We start from the raw sequence: 8,009 nt of genomic DNA, 5'->3' as shown, positions 1-8,009 counted from the left end.
AGCTTAGCATTTTACATCAAATGTTTTAAATATTTTAACATTAGCGTTTTAACTTAAAAACAGTTTCGGATGGAAAGTGAGAATTGATAGTGTACTCAACTATCCTAGCAAGTGTTGTGCTTTTACACGTCAACATATTGTAGCAGCGTCCACACAACAAACATAACTGTGAACATCATAAACAACGACAGTGTTTTCATAATTGTAGTAAGTGCCTCTGATGATGGTTGTGTCAAACCGAAACATGTAAGGCAGAAGTGATAAAGAAGTGACCTACAAATTGTTACACTCGACGGACTTTCTATTAACTTTGTTAATTATTCTTATTGAGGTTTTGCGATGCTCATCAGTCCAAGCAAAGAAAGCTCCACATCCTTACCTTATCCAAACACAGAACTGAATAAACATCTAAAAATGAGAACATTTCCGCCTAAATTAGCTTAGTAATTATATAAAAAAGAGGTAAAGCTATCCTTGTAACAGGCCGTGGAGCCCCTTAGGGGTTGTTACACGTCGAGGTTCCCACATTTTGTAGACAATCAGGTCACAGTTGGCGGTCAGATTGTCAGCCTTACGCGCAAGCCGCCCCTTACCCTCATGAAGATTCCTGGTACTCATTTCTGTTATAGGCTGAGTCGACACCAGGGCCACAGTGCGGCTGGAAGGATTAGGTCAATTGACAAATCTAATCACCTGATAGGGAATTTTACAGCCCTTAGTAACATTCATGTTCAATACTGAGAGACGACGAATAGGAAAGAATAGATTGAATGTGTCTGAGAGAGGGCGCCGAAGAAAATACCTGGACATACCAGCGAAGAAGTAACAAAGAGATGGAGAAATATGAATACTAAGGAGCTTCGTAAATCGTACCCTTCTTGAGCAGCCAACAGTTGCTCAGCCATCCAAGAACTTCCCAGCATTTTATGGAACCCAAAGTTTCAGTACAGTGTTCACAACGCCCGCAGCTAGTACCTGTCCAGTCCATACCACCCAATTCTATTTCTCTAAGATCCATTTTAATATCCTCGCGTCTACGTTTACGTCTTCTGGGATTGCCACCAAACCCTCATGGAACTGGCGAAACATAACAGGGTACAACTGATATGGGTGCCAGGGCATGAGGGTATTGCTGGAAACGAAACAGCAAATCAATTAGCTAAGATTGGAGCTGAACATCCGTTCATAGGACCTGAACCAGCCTGTGGCATCTCTATAGGAGTTGCCAGACAGGCAATCAGGGACTGGACAAATATGAAGCACAAGAAATACTGGGGATCCCTGACTGGACTCAGGCAAGCAAAGGGACTAATACGAGGAACCTCTGCTAAAAGNGTGTCGCGTGGTCAGCGCAGCGAATCCCCACGGTCGTTAATCTCGGTTTTCTAGAACGGAGCCGCCGCTATTCTCTTCAAATAGATCTTCAATTATTNGTCACCTTAAAGGACACCTCTTCAAACTGGGACTAAGTAACGGTCCCACATGTGAGGGGTGTCAAGAGGAAAATGAAACAGCCACAAATATCCTGTGTCAATGTGAGGCCTTAGCTTATTTAGGATTACGTCACTTGGGTCAATAGTTTATGTAATCAAGTGACTACTTCGACGCCCCCACGTACAAAATCCTGCGCTTCGAATGAATTGCTGAGAGGATAATCAAAAAGGGAAGCACAATAGACCACTGTAGGTCGCGGTGCAAGGTCCGAGAAGGCCCACCCCTTATATATTCATTCATTACGTTTACGTCTTCCTAGTGGACTCTTTCCTTCAGACGTTCCTACGGAAACCCTGTACTCGCTCATCTTCCTTCCCGTGCGTACTACATGCCCTGAGGGGCACGCGGTAGCGCAGCTTGTTGACGCACTATGCTACAAGCCGGAAAGTCGCGGGTTCGATTTCCGGTTTAATTGGATTTTTTCAATTTACCTAATCCTTCCACTATGGCCCAGGGGTAGGCTCAGGTTCTAACATAAATGAGTACCATGAATCTTCCTGGGGGGTAAAGAGCGGCCGCACGTAAGGCAGGCAATCTTACCGTCATCTGTGGGCCGATTGTCTAGAAGATGTGGAAGCCTCGAAGTCCCACAACCCTATGGGACTCCACATACTGTGCCCATCTCATCCTCCTTAAGTTGGCAATTCTGGTACTATCTGGCGAGGTGAACAAGTTATGAATCTCCTCATTATTTGATTTCCTCCAGCCTCCTGTTATTTTGCCCTTCTTGAGTCCATATTAATAGGGTTCAAACAAAACAAAATCCGAGGCTTGAGTCCGCAAGCGAACTACACCGACTGAGCGACCGCCGTTTGTCGACGAAGTTGGGGCCAACTTTTGGGGATAGAGCGTGTCGCGTGGTCAGCGCAGCGAATCCCCACGGTCGTTAATCTCGGTTTTCTAGAACGGAGCCGCCGCTATTCTCTTCAAATAGATCTTCAATTATTCTCACGAGGCTGAGTGGGCCCCGTTCCAGACACACTACTTCTCAGAAAATGTGGTAGCACCAGGAATCGAACCCGGAGNGGATTACGTCACTTGGGTCAATAGTTTATGTAATCAAGTGACTACTTCGACGCCCCCACGTACAAAATCCTGCGCTTCGAATGAATTGCTGAGAGGATAATCAAAAAGGGAAGCACAATAGACCACTGTAGGTCGCGGTGCAAGGTCCGAGAAGGCCCACCCCTTATATATTCATTCATTACGTTTACGTCTTCCTAGTGGACTCTTTCCTTCAGACGTTCCTACGGAAACCCTGTACTCGCTCATCTTCCTTCCCGTGCGTACTACATGCCCTGAGGGGCACGCGGTAGCGCAGCTTGTTGACGCACTATGCTACAAGCCGGAAAGTCGCGGGTTCGATTTCCGGTTTAATTGGATTTTTTCAATTTACCTAATCCTTCCACTATGGCCCAGGGGTAGGCTCAGGTTCTAACATAAATGAGTACCATGAATCTTCCTGGGGGGTAAAGAGCGGCCGCACGTAAGGCAGGCAATCTTACCGTCATCTGTGGGCCGATTGTCTAGAAGATGTGGAAGCCTCGAAGTCCCACAACCCTATGGGACTCCACATACTGTGCCCATCTCATCCTCCTTAAGTTGGCAATTCTGGTACTATCTGGCGAGGTGAACAAGTTATGAATCTCCTCATTATTTGATTTCCTCCAGCCTCCTGTTATTTTGCCCTTCTTGAGTCCATATTAATAGGGTTCAAACAAAACAAAATCCGAGGCTTGAGTCCGCAAGCGAACTACACCGACTGAGCGACCGCCGTTTGTCGACGAAGTTGGGGCCAACTTTTGGGGATAGAGCGTGTCGCGTGGTCAGCGCAGCGAATCCCCACGGTCGTTAATCTCGGTTTTCTAGAACGGAGCCGCCGCTATTCTCTTCAAATAGATCTTCAATTATTCTCACGAGGCTGAGTGGGCCCCGTTCCAGACACACTACTTCTCAGAAAATGTGGTAGCACCAGGAATCGAACCCGGAGCCTCTGCATCTGTAGTCAGGAACTCTGACCACTAGACCACAGAGGCGGCCTGTTCTCAAAATAAATTTATCATAACTGACATTTGCATACTTGTTTCAAACGAAAGGGTTTCTGGTTTACATGATGAATTATCACTTTTCCCCCTTTACCATCTTCATTCACCTAATCTGACCTATTCGGCGTCGAGAATAGCACGCCATTAAACAAGCCGTGCCACCTGTCACTTGCGTGACTGTTAGAGGAACGAAACCTGCAGGCCTCAGAGCTATAATCTGCGTTTCCCTGTTCCATTAGAGAGCAAGCAGCAGACCCGTTGGGGGAGCCTGTGTGCAAACAAAGCATATGTGTTTCATATGCAAGGTCTGTGTAATTCTTAATCAGATTCAATGATGCATGAATGCTACCGACGGGGAGTCTTGTTCCCTTTAGATGGCATCAATAATTAAATCTATTTTATGCGTTCTTCGTACAAGGCATATAAAATTAACGCACAATAAGAGGTGGTATCGGAAAGTTCCCGGGTTGTTATTGTTTTAACTACCTCGGTGAAAGAAGACGAAATGGGAGGCCAAGGCCACACTTCAGCAAGCCTATTGAATCAGTCTGACACGTGACACCATGCTGTGAACATGCATTGTTTTTACGCGAGTGTTTTTACGATTTCACGCTGCGTTTTTCTGCGATGGATGGAAAAATAGAGCAAAGTGTCTTCATCAAGTTTTGCGTGAAGCTCGGTAAATCCGCTACTGAAACCCCTGAAATACCTACGTGAGGCTTTTGGAGAACATTTTTGAATGACATTCACGTTTCAAGGCAGGTCGAGTGTCAGTTGAAGATGAACGCCCAGGGCGACCGAGCACAGGCAAAACGAAAGATGTTGAAAAATGCCAAGAACTCGTCCACGAAGACCGTCGCTGAACAATCCATGAGCTCGCAGACACGGTTGGTGTCAGTTATGGAGTTTGCCAGGAGATCTTAATCGAAAATTTGAACATGCGCCACATTGCTCCTTCATCGTGAAAACGCGCCCGCTCACACGTCCCTGAAAACCACAGTTTGTGACTAACATCAACATAGTTATCGTTCCTCGTCCTCCCTACTGGCCGGAGTTAGCCTGCTGTGATTTCGCTGTCTCCAAAATTGAAAATGAAACTGAAGGTACGACGTTTTGAAACAGTGTGTGACATCCAAAGGGAACTGGGAACTGGAAGCGGTACTCGACAGCATTAAAGAAAATGACTTCAATGGTACTTTTGAAGCGTGGAAAAAGCAACTGGATCGCTGTGTACGTTCCAAATGAGACTATTTGAAGGAGATGACAGCCAAAATTGAGCAAGTTAAGCCAGCATTTCTTTTCTGACCTAGTCCGGGAACTTTCCGATACACCTCGTAATGGCTGTGTGTCCGTATGTTTAATTCCCCAAGGAACTGAAGGGACTTGTTGGATTTAGGTTCTCACAGGGGTAGCTATTACGAGTTGATTTCTGGGACATAACGAAGTTAGTTCTACGAACCGTCACGTGACATTTCGAAAGAACATATCGCCTCGATCTTCAGGGTCGAAGAGTAAGCTAAGCATGCAACTAAGTCGGCTGAATTTAACCGGACTACACGGCAGTATATCCCAGCAGACAGAACTCTTGAACGAATTTCCATCAAATTGATAACGGACGGAGATGGGGAGCTCCATTAACTCACTGAAGTCCAGTGGTTATTATGGGTACCACCCGCTTTAACATACAACCCTGCATTCTACCCCACACAGTACACTTGTGTGTTCGTATGGCTCTCACAGTAAACAGCATTAACCGGTTGGGATTTGTAACGAGACGTAATGTGTTTCCTGTGAGGTACGGACTGAATTTATGTATACCATTTAGAGACAGTTCAGCCTTGAAAGGGTCAATTCGTAACTGATATCACATGCTATTTAATACAAATGACTTAAACTAGAAAGACATGTCACAAACGTTTAACTACGCGATATCAGAGGCGTTGATGGGGCGCGACCAAAACAGACCTGAGTTCACTGTACAGCTCCATAAGCCTTGTAAATAATTCTCTATAAGAAGTCACTCGGAAATCTCAGTCTTCCTCATTAATTTTAAACAGTAAACATTGCTGATACTTCTTCGCAGGAAATGCTCACAATTCTTTTCTATAGTTACTGTTTCCAAAGATTACCCTTCGTTAATCTACTCTTGACGGATACTCTGAAATCAGTTTTACTGAATATGCACACTGCGAACTTGAAAAGTTCTGGAAAGACAGATTTACAAATAGACAAAATAACATAATGTTATATGTTAATATTATTATTAATTGATGTACGTGTTGGACTTCCGGAGCCTGGATACCTCAGCAGGTACAGAGACTGGATACGGTTTGGACGACCGAGGGGTCGGAGTTCGAGTCCGGGTAGGGTCAAGAATTTTCTCATCTCCATGTCGTCCAGACCGGCTTTGAGGCCCACTCAGCCTCCTATCCAATGGATACCAGGGGCTCCTTCCTTGGGGGTAAAGCGGACGGGGCGTGAAGCAGAACACTCACCTCTAACTAGTGCCGAGATAAAGAAAAAAGCGGATCTATATATCCACTCCCTCATGCGCCTTCAAGGCGTAGTGCTTAATTCGTTAATGACAGGGACTTGGCCTTTTTGAACTTAACAGCTAGGGGTCAATTAGAGTCGACACGAATATAAAACAGTGATAATAATAAAATAACAACAACAACAACAACAACAAACCTTTCACAGCAAAGGTTGAACCGTCTGAAGACGATTCAAATGGTTCGCCCCGTGAAAGGCGTCGTGGAATTGCAGTCAACCACAGCCAGTGCTCATATATTTCTTGTAATGTTCTTTTTAAAGATGTCACGTGACCCTCCCCTTCTTTTTTCCTTCCTCCTCCTCTTGTCGTGGCAAGATGACACGAACGATCGCTCTCTTTCCCTGAGTGGCGGTCGTGCAGGGTGGTTGTCCCTGCTCTTAGAAATTTCTGTTTGGTTTCCTTTTTTTTTCAAAATTAAATTTAGTTTTGGAAGTCAGCGCGGTGTTTCCCGGGAGAGGGCCCCTTTGCTGAGCTATGGAGCAATGGCGAGGCAAAGGTGTTTTTTATAAATATATACGTATGGGTACCCTGTGACTACGTATACACATGTGAGTATTATTATTTTTTGTCTCTTTTCTTCGTTTGTGAAATTAAATGGGCGGTGCCCCATGAGAAAGGTATTGGCTTGAATGACCGGAGTGGGTCATGCTAGATTTCTTGTAATATCATTTCTTGTATTCATATCATATGTTTTTTTCTTTATTATTGTTAAATGTATATTTATTTCGTTATTATATTATTGTAATTGTTAGACTCAGCATAGCTCTCGATTTGTGCGTGTATTTCCCACAACAACAAGTGAATGAACTCCTCCCCCTTTCCCTCTCCTGAAATTTCGGACTGGTTACAGTCCGGGTAAATAACGGTTCAAGGTCAATGCTGTAATACCGACTGAAGCCACTGCCATCTATTGCTGGCATCTTGTAGCTCTGCTCGTAATTAAATGAGATTAGATTTTCATTTGGTTTCCATGGACACGACGTAAGGATAAACCAGCACACACTGCCGTGCCTAGGCCTGCTGTAATTTCCTACGTAAGCTGCAGATATAAATCAATCTTTAACAAAGCTAACGAACACTGCTGTGGCAACAAATATATTTTTACGTTTTTTAGTGTGACTATAGACGGGGTTTGGATTTGTGAATAGATTTATTGAGTTCTTACACGTCGTAACTACAAATACCTGTAACACTATTGCTATTTCCACACTTTACAGTTCACCAGAGCACACAGTCTAGTGTTCTCGGTCCGTTACTAGACGTTTCCTGGCAGAGGCTCCAACAATGGCTATTCCTCTGCCTCCGGGCTCAAATTTTCTCTTCACAGACTCCCGTACAGAAGTATCTAAGCTCTAAACTCGTCCCTTGCTTACAACATTTCAGCACGGACCACATAGGAAACATAGCTCTTCTACTGCTGTGTTCGTGTCTATTGCTGCAGAAACGTGTTTAACGAGGCGTTGCCCAGAAAAGGGTCTGGTATATTTTCCTATCTAGCGGTCGTCGCACAGTAATGGGTCTGCACGCTAAAATATCGTAAATATCCGTTTCTTGCATTTCAAATTACAACGCGACTGTCTGTATTCAGATCAATACTGTCGTCACCTGCACGAAGGGCACCCTTTGTAACCTGCCAACTGCCTCCAAAACGACGAACTGATTCTGCAGATTCATTTCCTTTGCCGCAAAGCTTATGGGGACGACAGAAACAAGATGGCCTTCAAATGTGGCCTCATGATGGCGCGAACAGGGTCGCAATGTTGCAGTAGGGGGGCTACTGTTATCAAGACAAGACAGCCCACTTCTTTTTACCTTATTACCTAAAAATGCTATGATTAAATTACAGAAAAGTTTAATTTTACCTGTTATTGGCCCACATTCTTTATTTTGAAAAAAAAAATAAAAGGAGGCTGTGA

At 44.5% G+C, this 8,009-nt stretch overlaps 1 protein-coding gene across 2 annotated transcripts in view; it reads right to left on the bottom strand.

The window, feature by feature from the left end:
* LOC111874141 (amyloid-beta-like protein) overlaps positions 1 to 8,009 on the bottom strand; it is a 217,924-nt gene that overhangs the window by 86,510 nt on the left and 123,405 nt on the right. The gene's annotated exons all lie outside the window — the stretch shown is intronic.

Source organism: Cryptotermes secundus, unplaced genomic scaffold, assembly GCF_002891405.2.
Source record: "Cryptotermes secundus unplaced genomic scaffold, Csec_1.0 scaffold26, whole genome shotgun sequence".
NCBI lineage: Eukaryota > Metazoa > Arthropoda > Insecta > Blattodea > Kalotermitidae > Cryptotermes > Cryptotermes secundus.
This window is presented reverse-complemented; position numbering and strand designations above follow the sequence as displayed.